This window comes from Poecilia formosa, unplaced genomic scaffold, assembly GCF_000485575.1.
Source record: "Poecilia formosa unplaced genomic scaffold, Poecilia_formosa-5.1.2 Scaffold164, whole genome shotgun sequence".
Classification (NCBI taxonomy): Eukaryota; Metazoa; Chordata; class Actinopteri; order Cyprinodontiformes; family Poeciliidae; genus Poecilia; species Poecilia formosa.
This window is the reverse complement of record NW_006800103.1, coordinates 941,798-963,107: the sequence shown is the minus strand read 5'-3', so window position 1 is coordinate 963,107 and position 21,310 is coordinate 941,798. Positions and strand designations below refer to the sequence as shown.

Below are 21,310 nucleotides of genomic sequence, written 5' to 3'. Positions count from 1 at the left end.
TGAATGGGAGTGTGTTGGGCTATGGGTGTAACTGGTATTTAACGCTGTTTCAGTGTAACCATGGACCTATAGCTTCCACTAACGGCTGTCACAGGAGATTTCTTTCAGCCAAATTGTTTTTTTCTTCTTTCTTCCTTTTCACGTAACATCAATGAAGCACCAAGTTTGTGTGTCTGCGTATGTGTGCAAGAAAGAGACAGTACCGAGAGGCAGACTTACAGCTCCCCTCCTCTGGTTAAGAAAACATGGCAGCTGCCAGCCCTGGCAGACACTTGGTCTAGCTAATATTAAGTTCTTGAAAAACACACATTATTCTATATAAGGTTCTTATTTCTGACTTCTAAACATGGAAATGAAGAAGTCAATCACATGGGACATAAACTGCTTTATGAACATGAAACTTTATTTATAGCAGTTCAGCTCTCACACCATTGGAAGAATGTTTTCAGAGAGGTCTGCTGGAGTTCACGGGATGTCCAGACCCAGGGAGGTTGTCGTATCACATGTTTGACATCTTGATTCACTTTCATTGCTGTGGGGTTAGTGGAGCATTATAGCGTCCAGTAAAGCTCTGTCTTGAAGTTAAAAACAAACACACATGCAGAACAACAACGTAAAGATAGCATTTACCCAAAAACAAAGGGAACAAACTCAAGCAAATAATGTAGACATGAGATAAAAAAAATATCTAAAACTACATGCATAAAAGTGCAAACACTGGACTTGTTTTGCTTTCAATTATCTGAAAACTTGAGCAGTTGTCAGCCATGCATGCACAAATGGAAAGTTAATGATAGCATACAGCCACCATCACCCTAATTTGCATCTTTTTGGACTACTAATTGATCTATTGTACCTGGAGAAAGGCACTTGCAGAGATCTGAACTTATCTCTGTACAGACAGGCTGCATGCCATGTTGTTGCTAAATATTATTTACATGCGTTTGAAACAAGATGGATGTACACCTGCAGTTGTTCACAACAGTTTATTTTGTTTTGAAGTAATAAAAATATTCATTCAACAACTAATGAACAACCGATGAAAGAAAAACGATGAACGCCGAGTCAAGTTTGATTTTGTGGTCAACATGGAGAAACACTGAGTGGATCCGCGAGATGGAAAGAAAATATAAAAACTGGAGGAATGTCTCGATGTTAGCACTTGTGGACTTGGAGTTATTTGTAATCAATATAAAAGAGGACAGAATGTACAAAAAGGATCTTGGCAGGTGTGAATAAAATCACAAGTGAAGTGAGGATCAGAGAATCCAAGACTTTTTATGATGAACTCCACTCTGCAGACAAACATGTCAGTGTTGGAGAAATTGAACCATCTTAATTTGGCTAACCTCTTGGATTAGACACACTATTAATCCTGACTTAAACAAAGGCTAAGTGACAAAAAGCATCACAGCTCCTGTTATTCTTTATAAAATGTTATCTCGTTGATAAAAAATACATTTTCCCATGTTTTAAGTGAAATAATCTACTTTTTCATCACCACTAAGGAATTATTGACTTAATGCAAGCTCCTTTAGCTTAATGAAAAGTTCGCCTTAGATATTTGCACGAGAAACTAAACCCAAAATACTTGGTAAGATTTTGTGTGTTTGCATTGTGTGAAGTTTTAAACTGTTTAAAGTTTTAAACTAATATATTTAAAGTCAGACTAATTTACAGCAAACACAATACATAAACACAAATATATTCATAATTCTACATGATAATGCTACAATTTCGGGTTAGACTGATGTGCTTTCATCCGCCAGTGGTGTAACGGTGACATATGTGTTGTTTGTGTGTCTTATGCTTGTACAGTAAAATAAAACTTTCTCCATAACGAACAAAAGTTTATATTGAACAAGCAAAATACCAGCTTATTAAAATCACAAAATAAGGCTCACACTTTCTGCACAACATTTCACATGTGGCTTTCTTTATCAGACTACATACAGTGTTTGATTCGAGCTTCAAAGCATTTACCCCAAACTGCCTACCAATCTGTGTGTGGATGTGTTTGCGATGTGAGAGCAGAGGGGTGACTGGGACTCATACTGACTGTTCTGAGGGGTCGCCATGAAGTTCACTACATTTGCACATTTACAAAAGGTCTCATCTGAACATTGCTTTCAATGTGATGTTTTGGGAAAACAGCAAAGTTACCAAAACCTTTACAACCCTGCGGATGGCATCATCGGGGATCACTGAGAGGTCAGCAGGTTAATCTTTGGAGGTCCACAACATTTCCTGAGGAACGCTCGATCATGCAGCAGAGCCAGATTACTATAGAACCATCAGGAAGGTTTGCAAAAGGTTTCAATCTCTGCTCAAGGACAGCAGCTTTGTAAAACAAATGATGAACAAACGATGAGCTTAACTGTTTCCAGACCGTCTAAAGTCAAATATGTTGCTTCTTTACCTCTGGGATTAGCTTGACATGTTTTGTCAATATATTAATGGACTATTTATGATTGGAATTATACAAAGATAAACCACAACATTCTTCTAAGAGTCATTTAAGAATTGCACACTTTAAAAAGGTGAAACATTTGCGCAATGTGTACCTTTAATGTTGCATTGCTGTAACATCCCTTGTATTTGCCACAACTAAATGCTTCCATCTTGTGGTCAAAATCAAAAGCTACAACACAATTCTCCTGTAATTGGACCAACTATTTTGTGCATTTTTAATCCTGTTATTTTCCTACAAAGTAACTTAACTCATATTCCATTAGCTAAATGATACAAACACAGATTTTCAAAAGATCTCCTGAACATCTCACTTTTCCATAAGCAACGAAGCTGTTTTTATTCTTAAAGAAAAAAAAAATCATAAGGGTTGGACACATTCTCCTAAAATTTAGAAGGTCAATTGGATCTTAAATATTACACACATCAACATAAATCTGTCTGCAAATTTCTGACTTACAATATTAGCCGTACTCAACCTCACTTCTGATTAAAATGCAGGTGATCTGTTATTCATAGATATGAACATTTGAAATACAATCGTGGCCAAAAGCTTTGTATCTGAGATTGTTTTTTTTTTCTCCTTTTTTTATTATCATAGTATTCAGAAAAAAAACAGTTAATATTTATTGGTTTTGCTGTTATCAGCAAACGCATCGAGTTTACCCATAGAGTCAATGTGCAGAGTGCTGACCCTTCTTTGCCAAAAATTCAGTAATTTTCTTCCACCTCTTTGGTACCAATATCTAGTCCAAACCCAAATTATAGAGACCCATTGTTGCCTTAGTGCTTCAGAAGTAACAATAGATTATTTTGTGGCTTAAAGGTTTTTACAACCTTCTTTTTCACTGCAACACCAATAAAAAAATAGATTGTACCAAAAATAAACATTTCTAAAATTTCAATGAATTTGCACAAAAATATGCATGCCACAAACACATTTTTAAATGATTTTTGAGTTTAATTGTGAAAATGCTCTTTACTTCTAATTATGGAGAATTGCATTGCAAAATGCTAAAACCTTTCTTTGCTAGCACAGTGCTAAATGTGAGTTTTTTTCATTAGCATCCACCAAATGAGGATGTTTTGTTTGTTTGTTTGCTTGCTTATGTGGAAAAATGACAAAATGATATGCTGCCAAGTTTTGGGAGAACAATAAAGGGCTGGGTGAGTTCACACAAACCAAGCGTTTTCACATCTGATGCCAGAGCAGCACCACTCTGCTTCCTGGGCGGATTCTGGGAACAGTTCAGAGATGGTCCACAAATCCATTTTACATGCATAAACGTGCAAGCGTAGCTTTACTGTCAACAATCTGTCCTGTTATCCTCAGATAAAGGTGAACATGAACAGGAAAAATACAGTGGTAACGTTGTTCTGTGCATTTAGCTGACCCGGCTAATGGCTATGCTAGCTAGCTAGTGATTAGAGTTGGTCATATTTGGTCTAATTGCAGCAAATAACAGAAGACAGCAATCGTTCTTAGTCCACTCCTTTTAAATATGAAGTGATGATGGACAGCGTTTAAAATAGTCCTTTATATCAGTAAGCCTTCATAAAGTTACGATAATTTGGTTAGAATGAAGTTCCAAAACAGTCAACACAGAGAATTGCTGAAACCGTATCTCACATAGAAACCAAAATCACAACACAACATAACAGCGTGAGTCACCCAGACAGCTCATTTTTCCCATTGTTGTGGTTCACAGATGTGCCGCTGCTCACCCTCAAATGTCCTAAGAATAAATTATTTGGCTGCTGCTTTTACGATGCTAAAAATACACAAAACTTTGAGAAGAGGTGTTTGTGGTGTGATATGGCCTTTAAGATCCAGAAGATTTCCTGGTTGGAGAACCAAATGTTTAGTATTATGATAAAAGAACCACATTGTATCATTTTTGTTTTGTGACTCTGTCCTCCAGCAAGCTGCAAAATTGTGTCTGAACTGAAGTTATCTGGACGATGTTGATGTTGGATATTTGATTTCACTCTTTATTCCAAGAATAATTGTGAAATAAGCTACACAGGCTACTCAGAGCTTTTACCAGATGTCCCACACAATCAGAAAAAACAAACATTTAAGAGAATAATTTCCCACCAGTTTTCCGACTTCCATTATTGCAGCTGCGGCTGCAGACTGTCACTCTTTATTTTTTCTCCCCAGACACAGGTGTGTGTGTGTGTTTTTTTTTGTTGTTTTTTTTTGCTGCCTCTGTTGCCAAAGGCCGCTGTCCTCGGTCTCTGCGTACAGACACAGTCCTTCCAACCTGTCGATTATGTTGAACAAGCTGGAGCTGTGACAACAGGGTTTTGCTCAGGAGGAGACACCAGTAAGACTTCATGCAGCAGAAACGTCCGCTTTGAAGTCCACAGATATCTAGAAATCTGCTCTTTCAGCTGAAATAAATGTTGCTTTTGTTGGTGAGGCCATTTGGCAGCAGAGCAGCTGTGGCTGCTCGCTGTTTTTGGAGGAGATCATAACTAGGAAAATAAGACTGTCATTTATTTATATAGCATATAATCTGCTGAATATGTTACTTAGCAGATTAATTATAGGGATTTCAAATGCGTTATTATCAATTATTCAACTATCCTTAACTAAACTCAAATAATTTTTGCCTGGGAAAACAGCTAAAAATGGGATTGTGTAAAAGTAAACTTTTAAACTTTATGATGAAAGTTTGATGAAATGATTTAGGCTTTCCTAAAAATAATCTAAGTATAAGAAAAAAAACTTTCGCAAACTAAACAAAATCTGTTAAAATGTTCACTATTCTGGTGTTCAGCAAGCAGGAAAAAAATCATAATTGACAGAAAGTCAAAGGTTAGTGATAACAAAATGATCTATTTATTTCTCATTTTATGTAAATAATTTGGGTGAATAGTACTTTTACAACCATGTAACCACAGTTTGTGCTCTATATAAAGCTACATAAAGCATGTATTTTTACTATAAAAGGGAAAAAGGGACAATTTGCTCCAGCTGTGCTGTACGTGTGAGCTAATACAAACACTGAGTGGGGCATCTAACCCTTATCATTAACCTCCTAAATGTCAGACCGATGAAAGTTAATACAGTGTGGGAGTGTTTGCTGTTAAGCAGCAGGTGGTATCACAACATTTATTTACGTGCTAACATGTTTTTCTCTTGACCTGCCAGGGTAATTAGCAGCTGTAAATTTGTTGGAGCTAGCTGTTAGCTGCGGGGCGTAAGTGCCACAAGAAGGGTTTAGTGAAGCAGCTAAATAGGCAGAATGCAGCCAGTGTTGGCCACACAGGAGCTCTGAAGTAGCTCCTGAATACTTTGCTGTTAGCAGCATCTGATCCACGCAGCGTCCAGCAGAGAGCCTGGTGACCTGAGAACAGGGTCACCTCAAATGCTTCACTCCTGAGGAGGCAATTGAGTGCTTTGAAGAGAAATGACTCCCAATAATGGTGAGCATTACTGAAATGGATGGTCAGGTCAGAGTACATGTTGATACCAGCTGTCCAAACTGAAAACATGAAATTCTAGTGGCTCGAACTCCTGCTACACTTTTATTGAATGTATTTCTGATGAGCTCTCCTGAAAGGTTTCTCTTGACCTTGTTTTCACCACAAAACAAATGTAAACGAACCGGAGCAATAAATATGAACGGGTATTGAAATATTTAGATGAGCATGTGAAAAATGAATTTTACAGCCACACATTTTTAGCAGCATTTGGAGTCTTTCTTACCATCATGTGGACTTTGCACATTATGGACCCAGGAAGAGAGAATGTGATTTCTTTTCATGTTTTTGTTTGCTTGCTTGTTTCCTTTTGTTAAGAATATGCCAAAAGGATTTTCTGCAGAGCTTTGAGTGAACATCAAAGGATGGTGTAAATGTACATAAACCAATCACAATTAGTTTACATGCATTTACACTATTCTTTGATGTTACTGATACTTCAGTATTAATCACATCTTCTGATGCTTAAGGAGCAAACATCCACTTCCTCTGCAGTTTTAATGGTGCCGTGTGCAACTTATGCAACAAATATGTTTTTTATTTGTTAAAAACTCAATATGCTGTGACAGCTTAAAATGAGACAGATAATCAGTAAAGACATCCATCTCCTCTGCCTGATTTGGGCATGCTCCTACTGCCATCTGCAGATATACACTGCTCAGTCAGAAACAACCAATTAGAACTGGGAGGAGGGTCTTAGTACTGCCAATCATGCTAGTGTATGCACTGCTCATGCCCTCCCTCTTCGCTGCAGCTAGTTCCCTACAACAGAGCCTACCAAGAATGTTCAGACTAATTAGCATGGTCACCGAACTGTAAGTTGATTCTCCATCATGCACATTGAGTAGCACATACATGAGAGTGATTGCCGGTGATAAGACTTTCCTCCTGGCTCCGATTGGTTGTTTTTGATTGGAAGTGGTTAATTTCTGCACACTGCAACAGGAGCACTGGGAGGAGATTGATGTTTTTACTGATTATCCGTCTCTAATTGTCAGTTTGAACAAATATGTAAAAAAACAAACATTTTTTTGAAAAAGTCTGCAGCTTTGAGGATTGGCGATTACTGGCAGTAAGTCTTTTACATTGCTGCAGAGGAATGTGGTGCCTTCCCCTGTGCAGAATTGTTTCGATTGAGCTACACTGGAGCACAAGGGGCCTGTTTACGGTCATGGCACAGCATCCAAATGAGGTTCAAGTCAGCAGCAGACTGTGTTGGGTTATTGTCATTCTGCATAACTCGAGCTGTTTGAACTTAAGGTCACAAACTGATGGCTCGCACTTTCCCTTCGGATCGTCTGTGAGGCGCATAAGTGTTGATTCTATCTATTGCTGAAAGTCGTCCATGTCTCAAGCCAATAAGCAATCCCATAAAGATGTTTTTGGAAATGTGAGATTGTGGGTTTTTTCTGACTGACCAGCAGGAGTTTTGGCCTTTGAACTATCCTAAAGATGTCATAAACAAAAAAGCCTTAACTTAGGCATCTGATGTGCAGAGCGTTCAATGTTCTTTTGCAAACTCCTTCTTCAGTTGTCAAAACGCTCTTCGATCCCATCTGGTACCACTGTTGCATGTTTTCTCTGTTTGTAGTTCGTGACTCACTGTGGTTTGCTGGAATCCCAACGTCCAAGGAATGGCTTGGCAGACTTGGTCTTTCGTTTGTATTTTCTGTTGTCCACCATTTTGAGAAACCTGCTCTTAAACAAATACTGCTCTGTAAAAGCGTATATTAAATAAATCAGAGTATAAAGTACCAAAATTAGGTAAATTAGCATAGAATGACTGATTTTTGTATTTGCACCAGAAAGAACAATAGTAAAACAATTATTCCTAGTCAGATTCTGTTACTAATGCACTAAGCTATAGCTTCTGCAAAAAGATTGAGAGAGAGTTTGAGATTCAGCTGGGGAGACTTGTTTGATTGTCATTTTTTAAGCTGTGAAGATGAGGCCATGGATCGATCTAACCGTCTGTCTAGGTTTGTGTAAAACCAGGAAAGCAAGTCGTGTTTTCTTGCTCCTTCAACGTTACCATCCCGGATGATTTTGATTGATCTGGAGGGCTGTCGGATTGGAGGCTCAGTGTGCAGATGTGAATGAGAAGCACCTCGTCATGGCCCGTCAATCACGACCACCGCGCTCGCACAGACACACTCACTGAGCACCTTACACACTTCATAGACTTAACTTTTCCCTACGGGAGAATAACCGCCAGAATATTTAGTTCCCCCACATTACCAGCCACCCACAGATGCACTTCTGTGCACAGACAAACACACAGAGAGGAGTTCAGTCGTCTTGCCTCTTTTTCCCCCAAACCTTCTCTGTCTCTCTCTTTCATTTAGTAAATCTTTGAGGTTCTTGACAGGAGCACACGTCGTTTTCTTACCTCCTTTTTCTGGTTTCATCACCATCCCTCTGATCGGCCTTTGAAAAACATGACGGCACACTGATGTAAGATGTCTTCCAGTTCAAAAAATATCCTTGGAAAGGCAACAATCACGTTTGAAATGAAATTAAACCCCCCAAAAAAGGAAGAGGTCTGACAAGCCTGAGCAGAGGACTGAGCACCAACATTTTAAAATTAATGGTATTCTAAAATACCCACTCTAAGGAGTAAAGTCACAACGGTTTCTATTTTACTGGGCAGATTGAAATGCACTTTAAACTTTTCAAGTCTTCAGAATATAAAAACCAGGTGGAACCTTTTGAGACCAGCATTATTTAAAGGCCCAAATATAAAGCAGAGAAAAACAAGTTCAAAGTCTCGTATGGAAAAGTGTTTTGGAGAAAAACAATGCTGCACACAAAATTCACATAAGCTTATTTCCTGCTGCCTTTATTACTAACCAACAAACTTGTACTGGTTTCAAGACATTAACAAATATCTTTTTTTTTTTTTACAAAACCAAATTAATTGGGTTTAAAGTGACAAGAGGAATGCAGCAGGAAGCTCATTCTGAAAGAACTGACCTGACTGAAATCTTATTCTCTAAGAATGATTTCGTGCATATAATGTAATGAACATGTTTTGTACAGCTATCGTCTTCAAGGAGGCATAATAAGAGTCCTTTAAGGGATTCAGAGGATGACCTGAAGAAATTAACTCTGAATGCATATTCCTGCATATGGAAATCTGCTTTCTTCATCAGGTTTGTGAGTGTGATTCTGAAACTGGAGAAAATCCAGCACCTCTCTAATAGTTCACTTCCGTAGCTCAGGCTGTGCGTGGGGGCGAGCCCGACTATATTTAGCAATTATTGTTTAACCTCACACATCAGCTTCCACTCCTTACCTGCCAGTGAGGTGACAATCTATGTCTCCAAAGGCAAAGACTATTCTGGTGCAAATGAGCACATCCAGACCGCCGTCCTTGCTTACCGCCCAGCTTATTCCAGATCACCCTTTCATCCCGTGATCCACACGTTTATTACGCCTCGCAATTAAGCGAAAGGTCTCTACACAAAATAGGGGTTGAAATTGACCAGGGAATATTAAACCCTTGATGTGCTTTAGGCGGTCATAATAAACCTCTGCAGTAATACAGGATTTCATGATGTGTGGTAAAATAATAAGCGAAGGCAGCAGCAGTGGCTGCTCAGTCCACAGAGTCACCATACGATCCTGCAGCCTGATCTGAGAAACACGGTGAGTCTGAAGAGGACAAACTGAAGTTAAATTGAATTTGGATCGAACTGGATTCTGTTTAGTCAGATAATTAGACCTGCTTTGTTTGATTAAAGGTGTAATTTCTTTATTTGATGTTAATTTAAACAGATTAGATTAAACTGCATAACAGAAAAAAGGTAGAAAACAGCAACAAAGTAGTAATTAGAGGAATCATGTCGGTACCAAGTAGAAACTGGGGTGCAGCTTGTTGTCCGCAGCACATAAAAATACAGCAGAACTTTATTAAACTGAGCTTTCTAAAAGAAGACAAAGCCACACTCAATACTGTCTGTTTTTATTTAATTTAATTCCCCTTTAGGATCAGTAAAGTATTTTTGAATCTTGATTGAATTTTCACAGGTTGATTAATTTGTATTTTCTGCTTGAAAAAGGCAAAAAGTTGATTTATTTGTTTTGACGCCAGCATGAACTGGGGAACTACATTAATAATTTTATTTACAAGTTTCTGGTGTTTGCACAGCAATTATAGGTTTGCCAAACTTTAATTGCAAACACCACCACCGTTAAGGTTTTATATGAAAAAAAAAATCAAGATCACCATTTATATTGATGTAAATAAAGAATTGACCATTTCTGCAAAACCAAGCTGCAGATTTGACAATGACATTTCTTGTGACATGTCACAAAACAAACCAAAAAAATCCATAGCTACGCCTCAGAAGACCCTAAAAGTCCTCAGCTTATCCTCTGTGCTGCAGACAGCAGTGGTGTTATGTTTTGAAATGTTGTCATCAGCTCCCCAGATAACAGACCAAAGTTATTCATTTAGTCCCAGGCTGTGGAGTTACAAAGTGTGATTGATTGTCTGTCACTGTGGAAAACTTAAAGCAAAGCTTCAAATGTCTTGCAGTTAAATGGCCTTCTGGTTCAAGTGCACTTCTTTTTTCCCCCCACCACTTTAAAATCTGATTAGACATCACATCAGAGACTCCAGACTTATTCAGCTGTGTCACTCCTGCTAGGATAGCCACTTATCCTGTCAACCACCCCCACCCACCGGACATGGCAGGACCCTTATTAACAGGCAAAGCTCCAGTGGGTCGTACCAAAACCCCCGTGGGGGGGTGGTAGTCATCAACACCGTGCCGCTGCACTGCTGAGTGACAGCTAAACGGCTTAAAATGTCACTTTGAATAAGAAGCAGGCCACACACAGGGCTCCAGCATCGCACTTACAGTGATTCACATACGGATTCATAGACTCAAACACTCCAACCTGCTGAGATTTGGGGTCTTTTCTTGTTGCACATCTTTTCCTGTGGATGAGGATTATCTGTAGAGATTGGATTTTTTTATTGGTCAAACGTTATTTAGCCCATTCATTCATGTGTAGAAGAATATGGTACAGAATTCAAAACTTTAACAGGAAACATAAAGATATATAAGCTGTTTAATTTCCCTTTGGGATAAATAAAGTATTTTGGAATTTGAAGGTTAAAGTGCAACTCGCAGTAGTGATGCAGCAAAACAGAAAAGCAACAAAATGTGCAGCAATGTAGTCTTGTTTAATATGTGCAGCGTTCGAAAATAAATATCACAAATAAAAATAATCATAATAAACATAAATAAACACTTTAAAACTTTAGCCTGTGTTTAAATGATCAATAATGAATTAAGTTACTAAAACAAATTAACTTTTCAATAATATTCTAATTGAATGTGACTATTTGATCCTGCCTTCATAATTTTAACCTTTAACTATAGAAAATGCACAATAGTATCAAACCTCTGCATATTAAAATGAATGATGGAAAATATCCAGCAAACATAACAAATGTACTTGAAGCTCTGCTGTTCTCTCAACCAAGTGCATTTACTCACTTAATTCATTTTAGCTCGTTTTAAAATAGGTTCACCTAAATTTAACTTAAACATGCTTCTAAATAAAATCAACTTCTTCTGCTCCTGCTTTCTATTCTCAGTGAAAACAATCACATTTACATGTATTCTGTCCTCACTTGCTCCATTACTGAGCCACAAACACAAATGACATTGCTAAATTTCATGCACACACCCGTGTTGCTGATGAATGCTCAGAGGCAACAGGAAGCCAGATGTTAAAACAATAGGCTGCGCCCCTTTAAATAAGGACATACATAAGCTGCAGCCTTGCTGAGCAACAAGCTTCTTGTGGCACAAATTTATACTCTGCAATTAGGCTGACAATGCTGTTCACACACAGAGAGATCTGCATCACGTCACCTTTGAGAGCCGTCACACAGTGCAAGTAGGAAGTTGTAGTTGCAAAATGTGAATCAATTAAAACCCAGATGCCTTAACAACGTGAGAGAAAGCTAAATAAGGTTTTACATGGTTACAGATGGCGTTTACACAATGTAATTCAGGGCAATGCAGCGTAAATGCTGCCATAATAAATGACTAGAGAGGCTGACTCATTCAAAGGGGGAACGTACAGCTGTGCGCAGACTGACATGGATATTTAACTCCAAATAATTCGAAACTTTAGGAAGCTGAAGTTCTCATCTTCAGCAAAAAATACTTGGGTTAGGGTTAGTTTTTAGGAAGACTTGCTGCTGCATTCCTAAATATTAATTGGATTTATGGTTTCCCAAAAGGCTTTCTGCACAACATGGCCGCTGGAGTTTGGCAAAAACCTGCGACTTTCTGCATCATTTATTCCAAACAAATGAAATCAAAAGATGTAATTTATCTTTTGCTGGTTTCATATATTTTTCTAACCTCCAACATTACAGCAGATAAAACATTTTTCAGACTAAAAAGAAAGTAAAAGGCATCACATTAGCAAAATATTTGCACAGCATAAACAAGGACTGTCAAAATGCACTAAGTGGGTGATAACGATCTAAGTACACTTTTTTTTTTTTGCCAATTTGTGACATATATCCGACTTTTTCACGTCAGTCTGTATTGTGTATGTAAGCAGTGCAATGCCAATCTTTTCACCCGTTCAATGTTAAACTCATAGTTTAATTACGCAAGTCACACATTGCTGCAGATTAACTGCCTTTGTCCTCAGCTTGAACGCTTGTTACAGTTCAAAATCCATATATATTTATTTTTCCCATATTTAATTGTTTTTTCTTGTTTTTAGAAAGTGTCAAAACATGACATAGGCAGTCATGCTATATGTGGAACTAGATCAGATTCATTTCTGATTGTTTTCAAAGCCTCTCCAGTCTGAACGGTCATGTGGTATTTTATCCGGCTTTTACTTTATTACTGCACCAGAAGAAGTCAGACGTAAACCTGTAAATATAATTAATTTTTAATAAGAGCTTGTGAAAGAAGTCTCTGTCACTGCAGCTCATCACATTCCCACCGCTCCAGGTATGGCCACACATTCAAAGAGACCAACGTTGCAGCTGATGCTCATCAAAACGTCATTTCTGTTAGTTTTGCTATTTTCAGTAGCTCCTTATGTCTTGTTATCATTTTGTGACAATGCTGTCAGCTTGCATTGCTGAAAGCGTTGTTATGACAACAATGTACGTCTTCTGCACATGCGGGTCGCTTTGGGGTCATAAATTATCAGAAATCTGATTACAGGCACATTTAAATAGTATTATGATCAACCATGCATATAAACAAACAATTGTGTTTCAGTAAAAAATCTGATTTAATATTAAAGATCTGCTGTGTAGCCTTATGGGGTCAAACTTGGGATTTCAGTTCATTAACATCATTTTCAGCCATCTTTGCTCTACAGACTCTAGTAGATAAAACTGTGAGTTTGTCCAGCAGGAGCTGCTGAAGCGACTCAGTTCCACGTTTCATGGAGGAAGCTCTCGGGACTTTGACTCTCCTGAGCAGCAAGAGCCAGCAAAGGTCTGGAGTTTGGTTTCATAGAAGTGCTTTGATAAACACTCCAACCATTATGTGTTGAACGCCAGCTCCTTAAATCTCCCAGGTGTTGATGAGGAGATCTCAGGCAGGTGTGGATGCTGCAGAGCTCATCAATCATGCCCACTCATTGGAAACCTGCAGCTCCAGAGGAAGAGGCACGGGAAACCCAACACACTCACAACGCAGCCATGACAGCTGCAGACACATTCTAACACAGCTGATGTGGGATCAGGATCTACCAGCAGGACATTTTTATTTACAGATTATTAAGTCAATCAAAATACCAAACAAAATAAAAAGGTTGTGGGACTTGAACTAAACTTTTATTTGCTTGTTCCAAGACTTGGTTAGGATGGAAAACGATTAACAAATTGTTGCACACACATATTTGTCTTGAAGCAAAAACAATCAAGAAAGGTGAACATGCAATGAAAAATGTCCTATGTGTTTTTATTAAGGTGCAGAGCAAATATCTACACAGTTTATAAAGTGTAACAAAGTCATAAATCGATCTGATCAGGAGGGAAAATTAATTGGAACAGAAAAGCAACTCCTGGTTCTCCACAAGTAAACTTCTAATCAATGTGCTATAAAAAAATCTATAAAAATTAATAGAGTCTTTCCAGATTCACTTCGGTATACAGATGAATCTGCAAGGTGCTCAGGTCATGTGATTATCAATTCAATTTGACAGAATATAAATAAATAGATACATAAATAACAAGCATGCACATGCAAATATGTTAATCTATAAATAATCTATAAATTGGTGCAGAGAGAGTGTTGGGCTTTGTAAAGTCTGATAGATACAGGCAGAAATGATTTCCTGTGCCGCTCTGTGTTGCACATTTAGCAAGTAGAAATAATTTTGGTAATTTTAACAAAATTAAAATAATAAAAGTTTGGTCTGATTTAGTTTCAGTCAATGAGAAAAAAATGGGTTTGTGTCTTTTTACTCAGTGTTTGTCTGACAATTCTAAGTTTTATACTTTTGGTTTGCACCTCTCTTGACGTAAATAATTCTTAAAATTATTGAAATAAAACAAATTAAAGGTAATGAAAAAAGTGTCTATCACTTCTGAGTAAAGTGAGGTATTTTATTTTACCAGCCTAATCCTCTGAAACCATCCTCAGTGCGATCATGGAGCATGTGGGTGAATCAACATCGGCTCCCTGTGAGATTCCTCGTCCTGAACAACTCAGCCATTGAGGAGATGCATTTTGCTGTGAGTATTTAAAAAGTCTGCATGTAGTGAAGTCGACTGTGAATGTGTCTGTGCTTGTGCGTCTGTGCATGTGAACGTGTGTGTGTCTACATGACGGGGTGCGTGTGTGTGTGTGTGTGTGTGTGCGTGTGTGTGTGTGTGTGTTTGTGTGAGAGAGAGAGAGACAGACAGGTGAATGTGTGTGAATAACAACAACTCCCCAGGGGCTCCACCAAGCCTGTGGAAATAAAATATTAATGATCAATCACTTCTTTGGGACCATAGAAACACTGACACACATTTTCTCTTACACACACACTCACACACACGCACGCACGCACACACACACACTCAAAGAGGGACCTCACAAATATGTTATGCTGAATTTGTGGGAAAGCGGATGTAAATATCCCATCTTTAACCAACCATAAGCAGTTGCTGCTGGACATTATTGCAGAACGGATAGAGGAAGGTTTCAGCAAAACATAAACACTTTATTTAAAAAATATAGTTTTAAATAATTTTATTCCAGGAAAATATTTCCTGGAATAAAATTGTTTGATTTTGCAATTTGACACCTTGAAATTGATGCCTGTCTCTTTAAGAAGCTCCTGCTCTTTCCAACACTCCGCCTTCAGTGCAACAACGCGTCTCATTATTCTGTTTACAATAATTGAACTGAGATATAATCCACACAATAAGCTCATCAGACATGCAGTTCCTGCAGGTGTTTGCTAATTGCTGTCGCTAGTCTAGAGGAGATGAGAGGGGCTCAGCTGGAGACAAAAACACAAAATCTTACAAAGCAATTTTGGTCTAGTTTCTAGCATAAATAAGACAAAACTAACTTAAAATGAACTTTTCAGCAAGAATTAGGAGCTTGTGATGTTTTGATGTTGATGAAAAAGTATTTGTTCCATAGGGAGATTATTTACAAAAAAGTTTGAAAAGTTACCTGTATATTAGTTTTGTCTTATTTCAAGTTCACTTTGCACTAGAAACTTGACAAAGTCTTTGTGTTTTTGCAGCAGGAGGAGCTTTGTGTAAATAGGCGATTTGTGAGAGTGAACGTTTAGGCACCCCAGAATAGTTGCCATGGGAGATTCAAAGATTTCTCAAACATGCATAAAAGAATCAAAGCAGCACATCGGGTATGTTTCTGATGAGGGAAAAACATCGTAACACAAAGCTCATTTTGCATAAATCCCCATTTTAACTGACTTGGCTGTAGAGTGAAGCAGAGTCAGCTGCCGGTGCTCAGGTGTAGTGCAGAGATTTGTTAGTCCTGAGACAAAAGGAGCCGAGACAGAGAAGCAGGAGACGGACACTGGCAGCCAGCCACAGTCCCCTGAAGAGCACTGAGACCACTGGGACCCAAATGTCCCTGGAGCGCGGTCTCTGGCGATGGACAGACAACGCAGCGCAGATGAGGAGGCCAGAGGGGGGCCTCTGTGTCTCAGGCCGAGCAAGGCGTGGGCTGAGACTCAAGTGGAGAGTCAGGGGAGGACCATCTGCGTCCCAGCCAGCGAACGATTTGAGAAGCGCTTCGTGGACAAAGCAGTGCTTCCTGGGGCGGAACTGGCAGCGTGGATCAAGAGGTGGCTCCTGGTGCCAAATTCAGCCAACTCTCTGGTGACTGTTGAGGACGATTCTGAGACTCAGTTTTGTTAGCTTCTAAGATTAAAATAATTTATTTGAACTCAGGTTTCTGAGATGTTTGCCCCTCATATTAAGAGAACATTGGACCTAAAATGAGAGTTAGGGTGTCACCTTAAACATGACCTGTTGTACTTTCTTAAACAGGTTAAATCTATAGCCTAGACAAAAGACAAAAATGTTCTTTTCATTTTTTGCACAAAATAATTTTTAGATAATGACATTTTAGTCTGGTCAGTTCTGCCTATTTTGAGCTGTTTTTGTCATTTTATATCCAAATAAGCTGCTTCTAGCCACTCATCCCAAGGTCACAAGTGAACATGTCTACAAACAGATGTGCAGCTATGCAACCATACATCTTTGAAAAGCAGAAGTGCAGCCTTGTGCACAACCAACAAGAATGCAGCAAGTAGTTTCTGGATAGTAAGTCAACAACAAAACACTTGTCTTTTCCAGCAGCCATTGTACAGCGCATACAGCGGGAAAACCAGCTGACCAAACGTGCTGGAGCTTCACTTGGATTGCTAGGTGACGGGAGGTTTTTGAAACACCAAAAAATATTAACTTATTGCCAAAAAACAGTGGGGTGATTTTTTTTTAAAGAGTTTGAACTGTTTCTGGAAGCAGTTGAGACCCAACCTGAGTTATAAAAATGTGAAAAATGTGAATTTTGCATAATAAATCCCCTTTAAAGAAAAAAGGTGGAGGTGCCACATCCACCAGAGGTGTTGGTCCTCTGTGTTTTCCGAAGTCCTCAGTCAACTCAGCCAACAACTACCAGAAATATTAACAGCATCTCATGATTTATTGAGGGGAGGTTTACACCTCAACAATGCCACATTAATGCGATATTTCATTAAAAAAAAAAATCCTAATCAAGAAAAGAGAGTAGAAACAAACACTTTTACAAAGCATTAAATTTCAGATTAAAATATTCTTTTTAAAATTGATTTTAATTTTTGGTCTTATTTACCTCATCAAAATGACAATATTTCCTTTTTTATGTAATTAACCGATGTAAAATATGAGTTTCACCCCCTGAAAGAGGTGAGGAAAATATTGAACTTTTTCCTCAACATTCAGATTTTTTGAGATGTACTTGCATGATCTCTCAGAAATTAATGTCTCATTATGAGAAGTCGTCTCTGCTGCCATGCATGTGACAGCTGGAGCCCATCGCTGTTACTCAGAGCCACTCCACACAGACAGAGAGCTGCTCACTCTTCAACCATTCTGCGTCGACTAAATCACTTCCTGCAGAAGGCCGTTGCTGCTGTGCTGCACATGGATGGAAAATCCTTCCATCCAAACGCCTGGGTATCATAAATGTACAAAATAACACAGTAGGAAGGGTTTTAATCACCAGAAATACCTCGTTAAGATCTGATTTCCTCTTAAAGCCACAGCATCCTAATTACTTCTTGGTTTTAATCGGTTTAGGTTTTGGACACGCCTTTTTATCCTTTTATATCCACATCGTCAGAACCATTGACAACATAATTAGTATCACCAACATCATTATCGCCACAGTTATCTGTTTTCAATACCCACAGATGGGTGGGCCAGGGCCCCAAGGAGGACACACACACACACACACACACACACACACACACACACACACACACACACACACTAAGTGAAAAGAGTGGAACTTACCTATCACCACCATTATTACCCCTTCGATGCTGTCCCCTCTGGGGAACAGACCAGTGTCTCGTCACGGACTGACATCTCTCCCATGGGTCCCTAATGGTCCACACAGACAGAAAGACATACACACACACACACCCACACGCACACACACACACACACACACACGCACTCCCCGAAGTCAATTCATGTGGAGCTGTCAAGAAATCTTGAGCCAAGAAAACTGTTTCTGAGTGAGCGTTAACATTTGTGCGTGTGTGTCTAAATGTTGTCTCGCAGTGAGACAGGGCCAGTTTTGACATTACTTCATCCCTCAGATAATTGTTAGGACTATAAGATGTCTTTTTCTGTAAGGAAGAAGAAAATAAATCAAAATAAAGCAACAGATTCTCCGTGTTGTTTTGACCTGCTGGTGGAGGGACTGGCAGAAAGTCTCTGGGGGAGAAAAGAAAACGTTCTTCTGGTTTGTTGTGAATATATGTTGTGATGGACACACAGGACTGCAAGGCATTATTGGCTGTAAGAGTACAATACCTATAAAAACACACTGCTAAAAGTAAAGCCAAGCCAAGTTAGTGAAGTTGGCAATAATAAATACTTTTTTTACTCTTTAAAATTTAGTTTAGCTATTTCTTTTAAAATTTAGAGTCAAAAATCAACAGCAATAATTTGGGTTATTAAGAAAAACAGAGTTAATTTTGTGATTCATACTTCAACCGTATTATTCATTTATAAATCTCACTGTTCCAATCTCAATGAGGAAGCAAAAATATTTAGATCTGAATTAAATATTTAGCTGCAAACTAAATATTTGGTTTGTAATAAGAGATTAGCTGCAGAGAAGCAGGAAAATCTGGGTGTCTGTAAGTAAACTCCTGCTGGTGAGATTGAATCACTTGAATTGTTAATATTTTAGCCTAAAACATAAGATGACTAATTCAGTCTCACCAGCAGGAATTTATATAGAAATATGCAAAACCAACATTTACTTTAATAATCTACTTTCCTGCGTGGACTAATTAATTTACATATTTCCAAATATTTAGCTTGATGCTAAACTAAATATTTTCCTTGCTAATTAAGTATTTAGCTTGGTTAGGATTGTGACATTTAGAAATGTCTGAATCAAATGTGATTCTAAAAAATGAACCTCCATGTTTTTCTGCTGTTACAGGCTAAATAACTCAAATTATTGCTGTTATTTATTTTTTTTTTATTTTGTATCTTTAAAAGCAAAAGTCCATCGTTTCTCTTTCAGGTTGTTTTGACTCTCCTCACTAACTTTTTGTTTCACTGAGATCCAAGTTTCCTGACAGTAACTGCAAAACGTTGAGCTGCTTTTCTTGAGCCTCTTCAGATATAAAAATATTTTATTAATCCCACAGGGAAATTAAACGTTGTCGTATCTCATTAATTCAGATTCTTCAAATACTTATTGAGTTATTTTAACCAGATTGGTCATTGTCCATTTGGAAGAGCCAAGCGTTTGCAGGTTTTACTTTCCTGGCTCTTGCCTGCGACGTTCCTTCAATATTTCCACACAATATTCTTTATTTATGATTTTATCTACTTTGTGAGCTGCATCCTATACTGATATTTCAGATTTGGGGTGGGATGTGATAAGCTTCTCTCTTTTTCCTTCAAATGTAATGATGGTCATTATGGCTAAACACATTAAGTGTAAGTTCACTGGAGCGAAAGACATGTCTCCAAAAATTATGGCTTTAATCTCTGAGAGGAAACTGTAATCTGACTCTTTATGTAGCTTCTGAAGTAATGACACTTTCCTCACTGATTGGCTTTTCACTCTTTGATTTTACACATTTAATCCCATAATAAAATGTGTGTATTAAAGGTGGGTATATCTTTATGCATAAAAACACTGGTGACTCATCTAAACTTGCCCACATTTCATATTTCAAACAGCTTGTCAGAATTTTCTTCAGTAACACTTTTCAGGAAGACTGAATTTCATCCTCACCTTTCTACTTTATCTTTCCAACGTTGCAATTTTCCTAAAGATTTCCGACGGAAAATAAACGGCGACCGAGACGCTTTCTGCTGTTGGTCCTCTTTTTGTCTCGGTTGTGTTTCTGAGTGCTATGTTCAGCGCTGGGACAGTCAGAACTTTGATTGTGTCAGTGTGTTTTTGCCTTCAGCTACCTGGTATTTTGGCCTCCTTTTTCTGTCAAAAATTGACAGGTGCTTCAAGCTAAGCTCAACAATGTACTGTGTTCAGTGACAGCTCTCTGCAGAGCCATATTCATTCATGCAGAGATGGAACAGCGGTGAAAGTTACATTTGTGGGCCGTAAAGACATGAAATGCAGAACCTCAAGGAAACATTGATGCCTGTTTAACGGGTTGATGTAATGAGAGTTTCATCCTCACTTTCAATAATGATTTATTTAGCAATTTTAAACATTTAGAAAATCTGCTAAAATGTTCTTTGCAGCTATTACTACTATTCCAATACATAGACAATTTCTGATAGTATTTCTCAGCCCTTTGAGAAAGTTTTACATTTGGAAATATAAATAATGCAGAAAAATGACATAAATCCCAGCAATAGTTAAGAATAAATAGGTCATTTATGAAGGTTGAAACAGATTTTAAAGACATTGCTAATAGCTGAAAACTGAACAATTATAATGGAAATTTAGAAGAGTTTGCTAATAGGACTGACAGGCAAAAACTTTTTTGATACAATATCTCAGCAGTGACAGTGAAGCCACAAGATATTTTAATTGACAATAAGCCAAAGGAGAGGAGAGAGTGAGAGGAACAGAAAGGCAGAATAAGACTGCTCCTTCTCCAGGGCTAACATAACTGCTGAAGTTAGAAAAAATTGACATTAAGTTCATGATATGTTTGTGGAATATTCACAGAATTATAGGTTTATTTTTACTTATTATTAAATGTTGCACAGCACCTTGTAAAATGAGAAAATATTTTGTTTATTGTTGCATATATCTGTGAAAACTTAAAATGTTCTGGAGATAATTAGAAATGCACAGAAATTTTCTTTATTCAGTTAAACAACTATAACATTACTTTAGTTGATAACTTTTCTTATGATTAAATAGAAATTAATCACTGGGCTTAACATATTTTGTATAAATAAATAAAGTTAATATGCAAAGATAAAGATGTTTTACATACATGGAGAATCCTAAAGTTGAAAGTAATGAGGGCTCATCCGGTTTCCAACTTAAAACACAAAATATTGTGATTTAGTTTTATTTGCTCAACAATAAATTTAACACATTTTTTAAACAAATTTAAATTTTACAAACTTTTTTGTTTTTTCTTTTTATTTGATCTA

The 21,310-nt window shown here is 37.9% G+C and overlaps 1 long non-coding RNA gene across 1 annotated transcript; it reads right to left on the bottom strand.

Annotated features, from left to right (window-relative positions):
• Positions 1 to 393: 393 nt before the first annotated feature.
• LOC107837653 (uncharacterized) lies at positions 394 to 2,758 on the bottom strand. Its single transcript, XR_001663695.1, has 3 exons — positions 2,565 to 2,758; positions 2,170 to 2,283; positions 394 to 575 (listed from the first exon to the last, which is right to left on the bottom strand). It is a non-coding gene; the product is annotated as an uncharacterized LOC107837653 (long non-coding RNA).
• Between the last annotated feature and the right edge of the window lie 18,552 nt (positions 2,759 to 21,310).